The following is a 15,667-nucleotide window of genomic DNA, read 5'->3' on the forward strand; positions in this document are numbered from 1 at the left end:
TACAAGAATTTTCCTTACACTCCTTCCTATTTTCCACTGACGAATTGGATTATGCTCATTCTACATACCATTTTGCTATCAATATGTTTCCTATATCGATGTTTCTTGTCTCTTGATGAACTTCTTACTAATGGTTGGTATGGACAATTGTTGCATGTAGTCAGGGGTGGTCTTATTTGCAACAAGTATAATGACACTATTCTAGAATTTGAAGCTCTTCTAGAGTATGTGGTGCTAAGAATTCTTACAATGGCATTGGATTTATTCACAGGCATTCACTCTCTGCTAGAAACCACATGTGGTCATCATCTGTGAAGACCCTTGGGTGGTGGTTCCTCTACATAAAGTTCCCCCAGAAAATGAGCATGCTCCAATTGTGGATACTGGTGATCCTCCTAAGGTCGAGCTGAGCAATTGGTACCTTAGACCTCATTAATTGGTAGGGCCTTTTTTGATTCTATACATTTTATGACCTCTTTATATTGTACTAAGGTAATATTATGGCTTCATGGATGTATATGACTTTTTCTATACTGGTGCCCCTATTATGGCCCTAAGAATGGATCAATTTTGGTTGGGGTTTATACTTGGTCTCTCCTAGTTGGTTCAAGATTGAATTTTTTTAATGTAAAATCATATTATGTAAAATTCCTATTTTTAGTTAATATAAATTTTTAGTGGCTTTGCCACTTTTATGGAAAAAAATTAAAGAATTAAATTATTTATTTAATAAAGAAAAAGGATAATGAATTAATTAAATAATAAAAAATATTTAATTAATAGTGGAAGTGTTGTATTATAATAAAAAATTATTTAATTAATATGAATAGAAGAAAAATGATTAGAGGGAAATGAAAAGATGAAAACACATTAGTCATTTTTAGATGTCAACAGCTGGGTAAAAGCACAAAACTATGTCATGTTTCAGACCAACTTATCAGCACAAGTGAATTTAAGTAATTCTAAATAAAAATTAATTTTAGCCAAACATATGGTCTATAGAGATTCATTATAGCTATCTTATATATGGGCCACAACTTTTCCAATTGGAATTGTCTTCTAAATGTATATTTTATACCACATTGAGTCTAATTACCAAAAAGAATTTTCTTTTTGAAAAACTTGATGTTTCAACAACTCCTACACTCATAAATAATTTTTTTTTTGAAATGTAAAAATACCCTTTTATAGATCTATAAGTGAATTTTCCAAAATATATATCTTTTAATTTTAAATTAGTTTATATATATATATATATATATATATATATATATATATATATATTGATCGATAAATGATGATTTCTATTGATTTCTAAACATGATATACATGAAGTTTTTCAACCAAAAAACTTTCCAACCAGTCAATCAAAATAAAGTTTATCAATAAACATTAAACCATGCATCGACTACCACTAAGTTTGTCGACCGAACTACTATAGTTTATACATACATATTTCATAAAACAAACTGAAAACCACCCTATAGACCACTTGTGATTGCTATTTCTTTGCCTCTACCTTCATTGTTTGCTTTGTCATCCTTCTGGTTTGTAGATTCGTCCAAGTCATCATGGTCTTCTGGTGGAAATCCAATCCACAGAGTGTGTCTTTGTGATTTCTTCCTAGAACCCCTTAGATACCCTTGCTTCCTCTTGGAGGATGATCCCAAACCCAAGTCATCTTTTGTCGACTTGCCTTCTCTCAGACCCCATTTTAACAACTCCCTGCGAATGTATTTCTTCTCCCATGCTCGAAGGTACTCTTCGACTCTGTGTAACCCTATTTGGGCTAACACCCATCTCACCTCCTTATTGTTGTCTACACTCCATAGGAGATATGGATGTAAAGGAGCCCGAAATTCACTTGAGTGGATCGCTAAGAAGATTGTTGGAATGATATGTTATCATTGATGTCAATATATTCCTCTATGTATTCCAATGTTGCAGTTTGGTTGTATGAGTTGGTTTAGCCTCTATGTTGTAGATGAGCTAATGTAGATTAAAGTGTTTTTGGTATATTGTCTATAGATAGTTCATTCCCATTTATAGAGGTCCACATGATGTTTTGATCAAGTTATGAGATCCGGTATTATGGATGTTATTTAGTTGTTCGTGTTATTCGACGTTCAAGTTTGTGTTCTGTATTATTCTGGAATTGCTATATCTTTAGTTGCAAATGTGTGTCCTTAGTTTGATTAGTTCATGATTTGGAAATCCACAAGTGAATCTTTTAGATTGATAGTCAGTTATGATGGTGTTCTTGAGCTCCGGTAAAGAAATGATAATGATTCTAGCAATCTGAGTTGTTGCAGTTGTTGTGGTGAAATTCACGTTGCTTGTGAATATCTCTAGATCATGTTCTATGCATATTTATGGTCCATATTGACTATTGTGCACTTTATTGAAGGTTTTGTTAGGAACTGAGAAGGACAACTAAGAGGGGGGCAGGGTGAATCAGTTGTCAATCAATTATAACCCAAAACAAATTATTTCAACTTAAAACACAATGCTGGTAAAATAAATTAATAGTTATAGTATTACCGGTACAACTTAATGCATGAAATAGAACGCAAAACACATCCACAACATATGACACAAATATTTTGATGTGGAAACCCTGTAAGGGAAAAAACAATGGTGGGAAACCTTACCCACAATCAGATGATACCACTGCAAATAGTAAGTGAATACAATAATGGGGTCTACACATGCAAAAAGGCGAACCGCCTAGAGCTCACTGCTCAATCACAAAATAGGAGTCACACTGACTACAATTGGATGGCTAAATCCAATAACAATGTACTTCTTCAGTATAGCATCTACAATGCTGGATTCAATACCGGTTTAAGCTCTGACCATGAGTGCCAAACACCTTCATAACCTTTCCTTTAATCTTCAGATAATATCTGCATGATTTGCACAAGGATCTGCTTATTTTTTGCTCTTCATAATGATCTTCAATATTCACACACACTCACATACATATACACTCATACATCTTACAATTATTTATTCAAAACATAAGATCTCATGATTAGGTCGGCTCCCTAAAGATATTACATATACAAAATAAGTCTTGATGCAATACAATATGTCGGCCTCATTGCATTTACACATTATCTAATCAATAAACCATTTTCAAAATGTGTCATGTTGATCTGGAACATGATATCTTGTACCGGTCCATAACCTAGACCTATTTGTCGGTTAAGGCAAATATGTGAACCCGATTAGTCCAATATACAAAATGCCAAATGTAAACATCCAATCCATGTCTTTGAGATAACAAAATGATCTCCAGATGATAATAAGTCATCATCAACTTCCTGAGTTGTCGGTGAAACATATACCGGTGACTGTGCATACCAATATCCATACCAGGACCACAATGTGTCTGTTCAACAACAAACCAATATAACCAGAGTGCCAAATCAACAATGTAGACCTCCAGAAAGATAAGTGTTGACATCAATGAATGCAACACATGATGAAGTCATCCATAATACGAACAATATCCCCCTTTGACATTGATGGCAACAGTAGATGGAAAAACATCTAAGTGCCAAAAATAGAATGCCAAATACCAACAATTTCCCAAAATAGATCAATCAAAGTTCTGTACCAAAAATAGAAACAATATAACCAAAACCAAAATACATTTCTTCCAAGAATACATCTCTCCCCAATCTTCAAAGTACAATGTTTTTCCATAGACATCTCTCCCCCTTTGACATAAAATGCCAAAGTAGTCAAGATTCAAAATCAAAACATAACATACAACTAACTACTCCCCCTTAGCAGTAGTTCTCCTTCATCAAAACTGGAAAAGGATTTTTTTGTTAGCCCCTGCTGGTTCGATGTCAATCTTCATCATTCAAGTTTCTGCCAGTGGGGTGATTACCCCAAGCTTCTCTCTAAGATATTCAAATTTTTCCTTAGGCAAAGGCTTTGCAAAAATATCTGCAATTTTCTCTTTAGTATTCACATAAACCAATCTCACTTCATTTGCTTCAACATTTTCTTTCATAAAATTATAATTAATAGAAACATGCTTTGTTTTAGAGTGAAATATCAGATTCTTTGATATATCTATTGTTGCTTAGTTATCACAGTAAATAATTATCAGTTCTTTGCATTTTACCTTGATATCCTTCAACATTTACTTGATCCATAATACCTAAGTGCAATTAGTTGCTACCGCAACATATTATGCTTCTGTTGTAGATAATGATGTACAACTCTGCTTCTTGCTGATCTATGAAATTAATCTTCTGTCAAGAAAGAATGCACCACTAGTGGTACTCTTTCTATCATCCACATCTCCTTCCCAGTTCGCATCTGTATATGCGCATAACTCAAAATTGTCATTCTTAGGATACCATAAACCAAGATTTATTGTGCCTTGTAGGTACCAGAAAATCCTTTTTACTGCAGTTTCATGATTTTCTTTAGGATTTATTTGAAATATTGAAATAATACATACTGCATTCATTATATCAGGTCTGGTTTGTGTCAAATACAGTAACCCTCCAATCATAGATTTGTACCTTATCGAATTTATAGGACCTGAATCATCCTTGATGTCAATTTATTAGTTGTAGTCATAGGAGTGCTTACTGGTTTGGAGTTTTCCATTCCAAATTTCTTCAAAATTTCCTTCAATTATTTTGTTTGACATACAAATATACCTTTATCTATTTGAGAAATCTGCAAACCTAGATAGTTTTTTTATCTCTCCAATCATGAACATTTCAAATTCTTCATGCATCTTGTTAGCAAAGTCTTTACATAACCCTTCTTCTCCTCCAAAAATGATATCATCCACAATACTTCAATAACCAAAATGTCATCATTGGTGATTTTGTAATACAAAGTACTTGTCAACATTACCTTTTGTGTATCCAAGCTTTAGAAGATATTTATCCAGTCTAGCATACCAAGCTCTGGGAGCTTGCTTCAATCCATATAAATCTTTCTTTAACCTGCAAACCATATTCTTATCATCTGTTAATGAAAATCCACTAGGTTGTTCAATTTAAAATTCTTCTTCAAGATATCCATTCAAAAATGCACATTTTACATCCATCTGATAAACTTTATAGTTCTTGTGAGCTGCAAATGCAAGAAATAGTCTCACTGCTTCAATTCTGGCTACCGGTGCAAAGGTTTCATTATAATCAATTCCTTGTTTCTGAGAATAACCTTTACAAACTAAGTTTTCTTTGTTTCTGATTACTTCACCATCTTCATTGAGTTTATTTCTAAATACCCATTTAGTTCCAATTACATTTTTGTCTTTAGGCCAGGGAACTAATGTCCAAGTATCATTCTTTTCAATTTGTTCTAATTCATCTTCCATTGCTTTTATCCAATGTTTATCCTGACATGCCTCAACAACTGATACTAGTTCAACTTAAGAAATTAAACATACCTCTTCATTTTCCAATCTTCCTCTTGTCATAACACATTGATTTTTATTTCCAATTATCTGATTTTTTGAATGATTCATTCTTACATACCTGGGTTTATTCTGATTTCCACTTACAGGCTGTTGTTCTTCAGTCACAATTGAGTTTTCTGATGATGTCGATGTGACTAGTTCTTCATTATGTTCTAGTGCAATCTATGCCAGTTCATTTATAATCATTTCTACTGTCATTTCAGAACCTATAGATTTGATTCTCCTCTAAAATTTTCATCTATCTTCACATTAGTACTTTTAATGATTTTCTACAGTCTTTTATTATAACATCTATATGCCTTGCTTCTAGTTGAATAACCAAGAAATATTCCTTCATCACTTCTAGGATCAAATTTCCCAATAGATTCATCTCTCCTAATATAGCATTTGCTTCCAAATATTTTGAAACGTGTAAGAGTAGGAATATGACCGAACCATAGTTCATAAGGAGTTTTACCAGTTTCGACTTTGATGTGAACTCTATTGAAAGTATAAACCGTTTTATTCACTACTTCTCTCTAGTACATATAAGGTATATTTTCTTCCATCATCATGGTTCTTGCTACATCCAGTATAGTTTTGTTCTTCCTTTCCACAACTCCATTCTATTGGGGTGTCCGGGGTGCTAATAGTTATCTTTTGATTCCATTCTCTTCACAGTATGCATTGAATTCCCTAGATGTAAATTCTCCTCCTTGATCAGATCTCAAATATTTGATTTTCTTGCCAGTTTCATTCTCTACCATTGCCTTGTATATCTTGAATCTCCCAAAAGCTTATGATTTCTACCTAAGAAAAGTAACCCAACACATTCTATAATAATCATCAATTATTAGCATAAAGTATTTATCACCCTGAAGACTCCTTGTTCTTGCTGGACCACATAAATTAGTATGAATTAAAACAAGAATATTATTGAATTTCTCAGAAATGCTCTTAAATGTTGTTCTAACTTGCTTTCCCAATTGGCATTCTTACATACCAGATTATGAGGTTTCACAATCTTATGTAAATCCCTTGCTGCCTTGGTTGAACTGATATTTACAATGCAATCAAAATTCACATGACAGAGTATTTTATGCCATAACCAACTTTCATCAATCTGAGCAATCGAACATGTCTTATCACTGGTATTCAAATGAAAGATATTACCTTTAGTCTGATTACCGATTGCAATCACCAATCCTTTTTCCACTAATTGACCAACACTCAAAAGATTATGCTTTAAACCTTCAACATAATAAACATTGTCAATATTGTGTTTACCATCCAAAGATATAGTGCCTCTTCCTTTGATTAAACAAGCTTTGTCATCTACAAATCTTACTAGACCTCCATGAATTTCTTGAAATGATAAGAATTTTCTTTTATCGCCCGTCATATGATGTGAGCAACCACTATCAATTATCCATTCATCATTTTCTTCAATTTTTGCTGCTAATGCCTACTCTACCGGTTTGACAATAGGTTCTGGTTGATCTTCTTGTATTGCAACAAATGCCCATCCCCTATCTATTGGATCTTCATCAGAGTCATCTGTAACACCTTCATCTGCATAGTAACATGACTTATCTCTATTTTTCTTAAATCTATATCTTTGATATTCAGGGTTAGGTTTATATGTTCTTTTTGCCTCCTCTCTTAGTCTTGAATGTCTATTAGGACACCTAGACACCATATGACCAACTTTATTGCAATTAAAACATTTGAAAGGTGCTTTACCTTCATACTTACTTCCGAATAGACCTTTAGGCATCTTCCTTGCAAATAGTGCTTCAATTTCTTCATTTTCTCTTTTGATATCTTCAAGTTCTTTTACATAAAGTGCTTTCTAATCTAATTTATCAGATGATGATGATGATTCTTTGAAGGCTATATCATTCTTGATTGTAGCAACATGACCAAATTCTTCAAGCTCATGATACTGATGTATTAGGCATTGTTCTCAACTCATTAATAACTATCACTTTCATTTTGTAAGCTGGTGGCAAAGCTCTTAAAGCTTTAGAAACAATTTCATCTTCACTTAAAGATCCTCTGAACATTGTATTCCTAAAACAATTTCATTAACTCTTTCCATAAATGCAAAAATTATTTCATCGTCTTCCATTTTTAAATTTTCATACCTGACCCAGTAACATTACAATTTTACAATTTTGACAGTGGAATCTTCTTCATTCAACATTTCCAGTTTGTCCCAAATATCTTTTGCCATAGATCTATCTGATAATCCCATGATTTGTTGATCTGATAATGCGCTTAGAAGTGTTTCTCTTGCTTTGCAATCATTCTCCAAGTATTTAGCCAATGTCGGTGGATTAGGGTTATTCAGAGTAGGAGAAACATACCCATTCTTTGTAACATCCCATATATCTCTTCCAATACAGTTCAGATGTGTTTCCATTCAAATCTTCCATATACTATAATTAGTTCCATCAAGTTTGGGACTGTCAGTAAAATAGATTAACAGTTATAGTATTACTGGTACAAATTAATGCATGAAACATAAATCAAAACACATCCATAACACATGACACATAGATTTTGACATGGAAACCCTGTAAGGGAAAAAACCACGATGGGAAACCTTACCCACAATCAGATGATACTACTACAAATAGTAAGTGAATACAATAATGGGGTCTGCACATGCAGTAAGGCCAACCGCCTAGAGCTCACTGCTCAATCAAAAAATAGGAGTCACACTGACTACAATTGGATGGTTAAATCCAATAAAAATGTACTGCTTCAATATAGCATCTACAGTGCTGGATTCAGTACCGGTTTAAGCTCTAACCATGAGTGCCAAACACCTTCATAACCTTTCCTTCAACCTTTAGATAATATCTATGTGATTCACACAAGGATCTTTTTATTTTCGCTCTTCACAATGATCTTCAATATTCGCACACACTCACATACATATACACTCATACATCTTACATTTATTTATACAAAACCTAAGACCTCATGATTAGGTCAGCTCCCTAAAGATATTACATTTACAAAATAAGTCTTGATGCAATACAATATGTTGACCTCAATACATTTACACATTATCCAATCAATAAACCATTTTCAAAACGTGTCGTGCTGATCTGGAACATGATATCTTGTACAAGTCCATAACCTAGACCTATTTGTCAGTTAAGGAAAATATGTGAACCCGATTAGTCCAATATGAAAAATGCCAAATGTAAACATCCTATCCATGTCTTTGACATAACCGAATGATCTCCAGATGATAACAAGTCATCATCAACTTCCTGAGTTGTTGGTGAAACATATACTGGTGACTGTGCATAAGCCAATATCCATACTAGGACCACAATGTGTTGGTTCAAAAACAAACCAATATAACCAGAGTGCCAAATCAACAATGTAGACCTCCAAAAAGATAAGTGTTGACATCAATGACAAAACCAATGCAACACATGACGAATTCATCCATAATACCAATAGGTTTTGTTTGTCTGGTATTGTTCTTGGTGTTATGCCACATTCTTGGTGGTTGTAGCGTGTTGTGGATGGTCAAGGTATAATTGTTGGAGGTGTTGCGTATTTGCAGTATTGATTTGGGTCAAGGCTATGTCTTAGCCGTTATTGTTTTGATCTGCATGCATTGTTGTAGCAAGTGAGGTTATTATTTTGTAATTTGTGTTGAGGGTTTGGTCGACATATATTTCATGGGTTGATGACTTGTATAAATAAATGTAATAATCATTAAGAGTGATCATGCTATGTATGAATATTGTATCAATCATTCAATAGTAGGGAAGTTGTGTGAAGTAATCTGTTGCAGAGAAGATTTAAAAATGAGCTTAACCATAACTATACTCAGGCATATGAAGATGCTATTTTCATAGTTCATGTAATATGTATTGTTGTCTAAATGTTTTTATAAGTCAGTGAGACTTCCTGTAAGGCAATGAGCCTTCCCTAAAGGTTGTAGCATTTTTGGGTTTCTTTTTTTGGAGAAGTGAGCTCTAGGTAGTGTACCTGAATGCATGTGCATTCCCACTATAATATTCATATTTACTCCTAACAGGGTATTATCTCATTGTGGTTAGGTTCCTACTGTGGTTTTTCCCTTTATCAAGTTTTCCACCTCAAAAATCTTGGTGTTATGTGTGTTATTGATGTGGTGTTGTTTCATGCTTTAAACTATTAATTATCATATTTGATTTGTGGTTTAGGTTGCAGTAAGTTTTTGTGCAAACTGATTCACCCCCCTCTCAGGTTGCTACATTGTTGCCAATAATTTGTATCAGAGCTAGATCCTCTGGAAGAATCTTGATCACTTGAGGATATTCAGAATGGTAACCTATTCTTTAAAGAAGGATAGTCTGATATTTGATGGAATGAAATACACTCTCTCGAAAAGCTGGATGCAATGCCATTTGAGATGCATTGGAGAAGAGTACTGAAAGATTACAAAGAATATATATAATGTCCCTCAGAATGGTCCTACTACTTTGGATGAAATAAAGGAAGAATAATTCAATATGAGAGCTAAGGAAGCATTCTTGAGTGCCTTGTCAAATTCTAATATGACTAATGTGATGGACTTAGAGACTACTCACAAGATATGGATAAAATTGGAGACCTTGCATGAAGGTCATAGTCATGTGAAGATTGCTAAGTTACAGAGATTAAAGGGTAAATATTAGAATTTGAAGATGAGTGAAGATGAGAACATTACTTCTTTTATGTAGAAAGTGAACGAGCTTGTGTGTAGAATCAGAGGTGTCAATGGAGTATTAGAATAATTTGAGATTGTTGCTAAAGTGTTGAGATCCTAGAGGCATGCTTATAAACATAAAGCTTCTGCTGTTGATGAGATCCAGATTGTGACAAATGTGACAAGAGACATGTGATCAGGAAAATTGCTACTTTTGAGCTGAGTGAGTTTGGAGACTCTCTTCTTAAGACTGAATCTGCATTCAAAGCTACTATTTCTGGGAATCAGAGATATGATCCGAGATAAATTTCTACAAGAGTATCTAGATATGAGAAAGAGATGGAAGAGATGGAAGATGAAGAAAGAGAGCTTGAAGAGCTTGAAGCACTTATTTCTAGAAGATTCCCTAAAAGTATCAGTAAGTATGAAGGGAAGTTACCTCTTAAATGTTTTCCATGTAATAAGATAGGACATTTTGCATCAAGGTGTCTAGAAAAAAATAGAAATCCTAAGAAGCCATTTAAACCGTATAAACCTAAATATCAAAAGAAGTGTTATTATGCTGGTGATGAAGGTGTGACAGATGATGAGTCAGATAAGGGAAATTTAGGAGATGAATTTGTGTTCATTGTTATATCAAGGAAGATGATCTGGTAAATATAGATTCTACAAGATGCATTAATGAGGAGAAATCTTTAGCTGCTAAAGTTGAGGAGGAAGATGAAGGGTAAATGACAATGGTTCCTCTCATCATATGACAGGTGATAAGAGTAAATTTATAAATTTGCAAAGGTATGATGGTGGTATAGTAAGATTTGGTGATAACAAAGCTTGTGCAGTCTATGGTAGGGGCTCTATTTCTCTTTATGGTAGGCACAATACTAATGATGTGTTGTATGTTGAAGGCTTAAAGCATAATCTTTTGATTGTTGGTTAGATGGTTGATAAGGGATATAACTTGCAATTCAAGAATGGAAAATATGAAATCTTGAGAAGCTCCAAAACTGAGATTACATCAGGGACAAAAACTAAAAGTATTATCTTTCATTTGAATGTTGGTGGTAAAAGATGTTTGATTGCTCAGATTGATGAAAGTTGATTATGGAATAGAAGGATGTGTCATGTAAATTCTGGCTACATGGTGAAGATAAGTTCTACTCAAGCAGTGAGAGATCTATGGAAGTTAATAAAGCCCTCCAATCCGATATGTAAGGAATGCCAATTAGGGAAGCAAACAAGATTTACTTATAAGAGCAAATAGTATAGTTCAAATAGATTGTTGGATCTTATGCATATTGATCTGTGTGGTCCTTCTAAAGTGAGAATCTTGCAGGGTGACATGTATTCCATGTTGTTGATTGATGATTATTCAAGAATGGCATGGCTTACCTTCTTAAGGGAGAAGTCTAAAGCATATGAAAAGTTAAACATTTTCAAAGCTAGAGTTGAAACTAAGACTGGATTGAAGCTGAAGTGTCTAAGATCTATTAGAGGTGGATAATTTACTTCTAGTGATTTTAATGCATATTGTGAAGAGCATGGAGTTAAGAGTCAGTTATATTCTCCTAGGACACCACAATAGAATAATGTTGTGGAAAGAAAGAATAGAATGATGCAAGAACTTGATAGAACCATGATGATTGAAGGAAATATTCTGCATGTGTTTTGGAGAGAAGATGTGAGTATTGTAGTATACACTCTTAATAAAGTAAATATCAAAGGTGATACTGGTAAGACTCCTTATGAGTTATGGTTTGGTCATGCTCCTACAGTTAGATATTTCAGAATTTTTGGTAGTAGATTCTGTATTAAAAGAGATGAAGAACTTGGAAATTTTGATGCTAGATGTGATGAAGGAATCTTTCTTAGTTATTCTACTAAAAGTAAGGCCCACTAGTGTTATAATAAAAGATTGAGAAACATGGTTGAAAGTGCTAATGTGAAGGTTGATGAAGGTAATGTAAGACTGATTAGATCTTGTGGATATGATTCTGATGATCATGATGCTAGTTTAGATAAAGGAAAGAAGGTGCAAACCCTAAGTTAAGCTCAGATTACTCCGAAAAAGCCGAAGAATTAAGATGCTAATGTAGAAGAAAGAGTCCAAGAGCCTCAAATTCAAGAAAATCCTAAAACTCCCAAGTATGTAAGGCATCATTCAAAAAATTAGATTATTGGTGATAAGAATAAAGGTGTGATAACTAGGAGAAGACTTGCTAAAGAAATTTGTTTGATTTCTAAGATTGAACCTAAAAATGTTGATGAAGTATGTAGAGATGAAAATTGAATCAGATTGAGAAAAAGGATACATGGATTCTTGTTCCTAGACCTAAGGATAAAAATATAATTGGAATGAAATGGGTATTCCAAAATAAGTTGAATGAATAGGGTGAAGTTGCCAAAATAAATCTAGACTTGTTTGTAAAGGTTATTAACAGATGTCCAAAAGGAATTGATTATGAGGAGACTTTTTCTCCGGTAGCTAGAATTGAAGTTGTTAGATTATTTCTTGCCTGTGATGCTCACAAAGATTTCAAGGTTTATCAGATGGATTTCAAATTGGCCTTTCTTAATGGTGAATTGGAAGAAGAAGTCTACATTGAGAAACCAGATGGATTTCAATTGACAAATGAAAAGGACATGGTTTTCCAGTTGAAGAAAACATTGTATGGATTGTGATAGTTCTGATACTTAATATAAGTACAGATCCGATAGCCAACAAGATGAGAGGGGGGAGGTGAATCATACAAACTTAATTATCAATGAAAACATCAGATTCAACCTCAGTAACATATATCAGTCATAGAAGAAAAACTGTCAAACATGCAAACTCAAAAGCATATGAACAATATAACCTCATAACACCAGATTTAACGTGGAAACCCAAATAGGGAAAAACCACTATGGGATTTTGGACCCACTAAGAAATATACTGTTCTAGAGTAGGCTTGGTTAAAAGCCAATCCTGTTAAAGATTACAAAACACATTGCTAGATGTGACTCAGTTAAGGGATTTCCCTCAGATATGTTAGGATCTTCACTTTGTTAGAAGTGACCTTGTCAAAGGATTTCAAACACTCATTTTGAATGTCACCTTGTTAGAGGATTTACTTATAAGACTGTTAAGTCCACTTGGTTAAGAGATTTCCTATTACTTTCACAAGCTAATAGTAATACAATCTATCTGCAACTTTACATCTAAAATGCTAAAGCAGATTCTTATTTGTTCAACACAATCTAGACATATAACTATTCTTGTCTATCTGCTGGGCATCAATACTCTGTTATTCCAATAGGTCTTCAAGCTTATGTGCTCGGTGATCACTATGTAGCATCCCTATGCATACACTTGCCCGCATCCATTGTTTATCAATAGTTCCTTATTTATAAACAATCATCTAACCACTTAATCTCCTTGATCACATTTCCCATGATCAATCATAGCCATCAGATCTTCAATCTTGTCCAAGTTCATTGTATCTTACGATCTGAAAAATGTTTTACCCTGCCTCGGAACTTGCACAATCATCTTGGAACTTGTGTTAGGGTAATGCGGTTCAATCTGAGCTATAGATCTTCTTGCTAACTTTCCATTGCCTTAGGTTTGTTAACAAACTTCTTCCATGACTTGCCAATCATTGATCCGCTCTAGCTCATCAGCTTCTTTCATTAAATATCACATGTAAACATTTAATTCATTCTATTATAGCTTAGTTACAACTCGGTGAATACTAAACTTTACTCGGTAGACATTTTGTTTTCATTAACCAACTGCGATAACCTTAGGGTTTACCGACTAGGTTCTTTGCCTGATAACATAATGTAGTATTAACCTTTACATTTTACAACATATGTATGATGTTAAAACAATCTAAAATATCAAGATCTCATCATTGTCTGACTCAGTAGAGTTTTCCATTGAATAAATTATCCCTTTATTCATCATATTCTTTCCTGTGTCTTTATCGACTTTTTTATAATCTTCATATCATATTTCTTAAGATATGGCCACATCATACTGAATTAGAAAATTAATTTCTTGACATCAATGACAAAATAATAATATCAAGACAGTAAAACATCTTAAATCAGTTATGTCCATAATCATCAACAACCTTCTCAATATCCTTCTTATATTGCCAACAATCTCCCCCTTTGGAATTGATGGCAAAACCAATTGATTTGACCATTAAGAATTCGGATTGCTGTGATTCTGAAATGCTGAAATGCTCTCCCTCATACATCAAACTTCTCTTCTGGTTTTCTCTCAATCTTCTCAGGTTTTCTCCTCCTGGTAGCCTTCTCCCCCTTGGGTAGGTCTTCTCCCCCTAGTAGTCTTCTCCCCCTTTGACAACAATGCCAAAAAGAAAAGAACTAAAACATAAGTTATTTCTGTAAGAAGTTATTTCCTGCTGATGTGTATCAACTGAGTCTCGGTCAGAGAATTTGTTTACAATTCCTGTTCCCTATATCATTTTCTGTATTATCCCAATATTGTTCCAGTAAACTTTCAGAAAAGCATTCTTAAAGTTTATCACTCCAGCATCAGCTCCCTAAAAGATATTCAATAGATTCATCGAAGTGATGCTTTCACCGTACTCGGTCAGTGAGTAAGAGATAGGGGTAGGACCCCTAACTTACTTCTGAGATATTCAAAAGTGTCCTTTGGTAGTGGCTTGGTAAAGATATCAGCTATTTGTTCCTTTGTGTTAACATATTCCAACACCACTTTCTTTTCATGAGCTTCTTCTCTAAGATAATGATATTTGATAGATATGTGCTTTGTCTTAGAATGCATAACAGGGTTCTTTGAAATATTAATGGCACTAGTATTGTCACAAAATATAGTTACTAGCTCAGTAACTTTCTCATTTATACCTTCCAACAATTGTTTGATCCATGCAATGTTGGTACAATTCAGTGCTGCAGCAACATATTCAGCTTTGGCTATTGACTGAGAAACACATCCATGTTTCTTGCTAAGCCAACTCACTAGTCTTTCTCCTAAGAAGAAAGCTCCTCCTATTATCACTGATTAAAAATGGCCTTTTCTTTCCCATGATTGGCTATGGTTTGTTGAATTTTTGAATAGGATGCAGGTTCAAATGCTTCAGCTTTGTTTTAGACCTCAAGGGTTTAAGGGTTTTTGATTTTAGATCCTCTTGTGTTTGTTTTAAACCCTCTGGTTTCTAATCTTTCGTTACTTTATTCACTTAAGTAATGGGTCATGGGGTTGTAGGAAGTGTCCACCCTTATTGTTTGCCTAGGTGGTTATGTTAATTAATCAAAAAATTAATGCCTTATATGTTTTTCTCTTAAAGTTGTCGGGCCCGGTAACTAGTGCGCATCTCGCGGATGGATCTATGGATTTCGCTATTTCACTAGGAAAAGTTGTGCATATTTTAAAACCAGTGAAGTTGCAAAAATGACATGGCATGCCACATAGACGGTCTAGCTGGTTGATGATAGCGAGTAAAATGGCGGCACGCGGCACAAAGTCACAATAGTTAGCGGGTCAGGATTAA

Source organism: Cryptomeria japonica, chromosome 3 (genome assembly GCF_030272615.1).
Source record: "Cryptomeria japonica chromosome 3, Sugi_1.0, whole genome shotgun sequence".
Classification (NCBI taxonomy): Eukaryota; Viridiplantae; Streptophyta; class Pinopsida; order Cupressales; family Cupressaceae; genus Cryptomeria; species Cryptomeria japonica.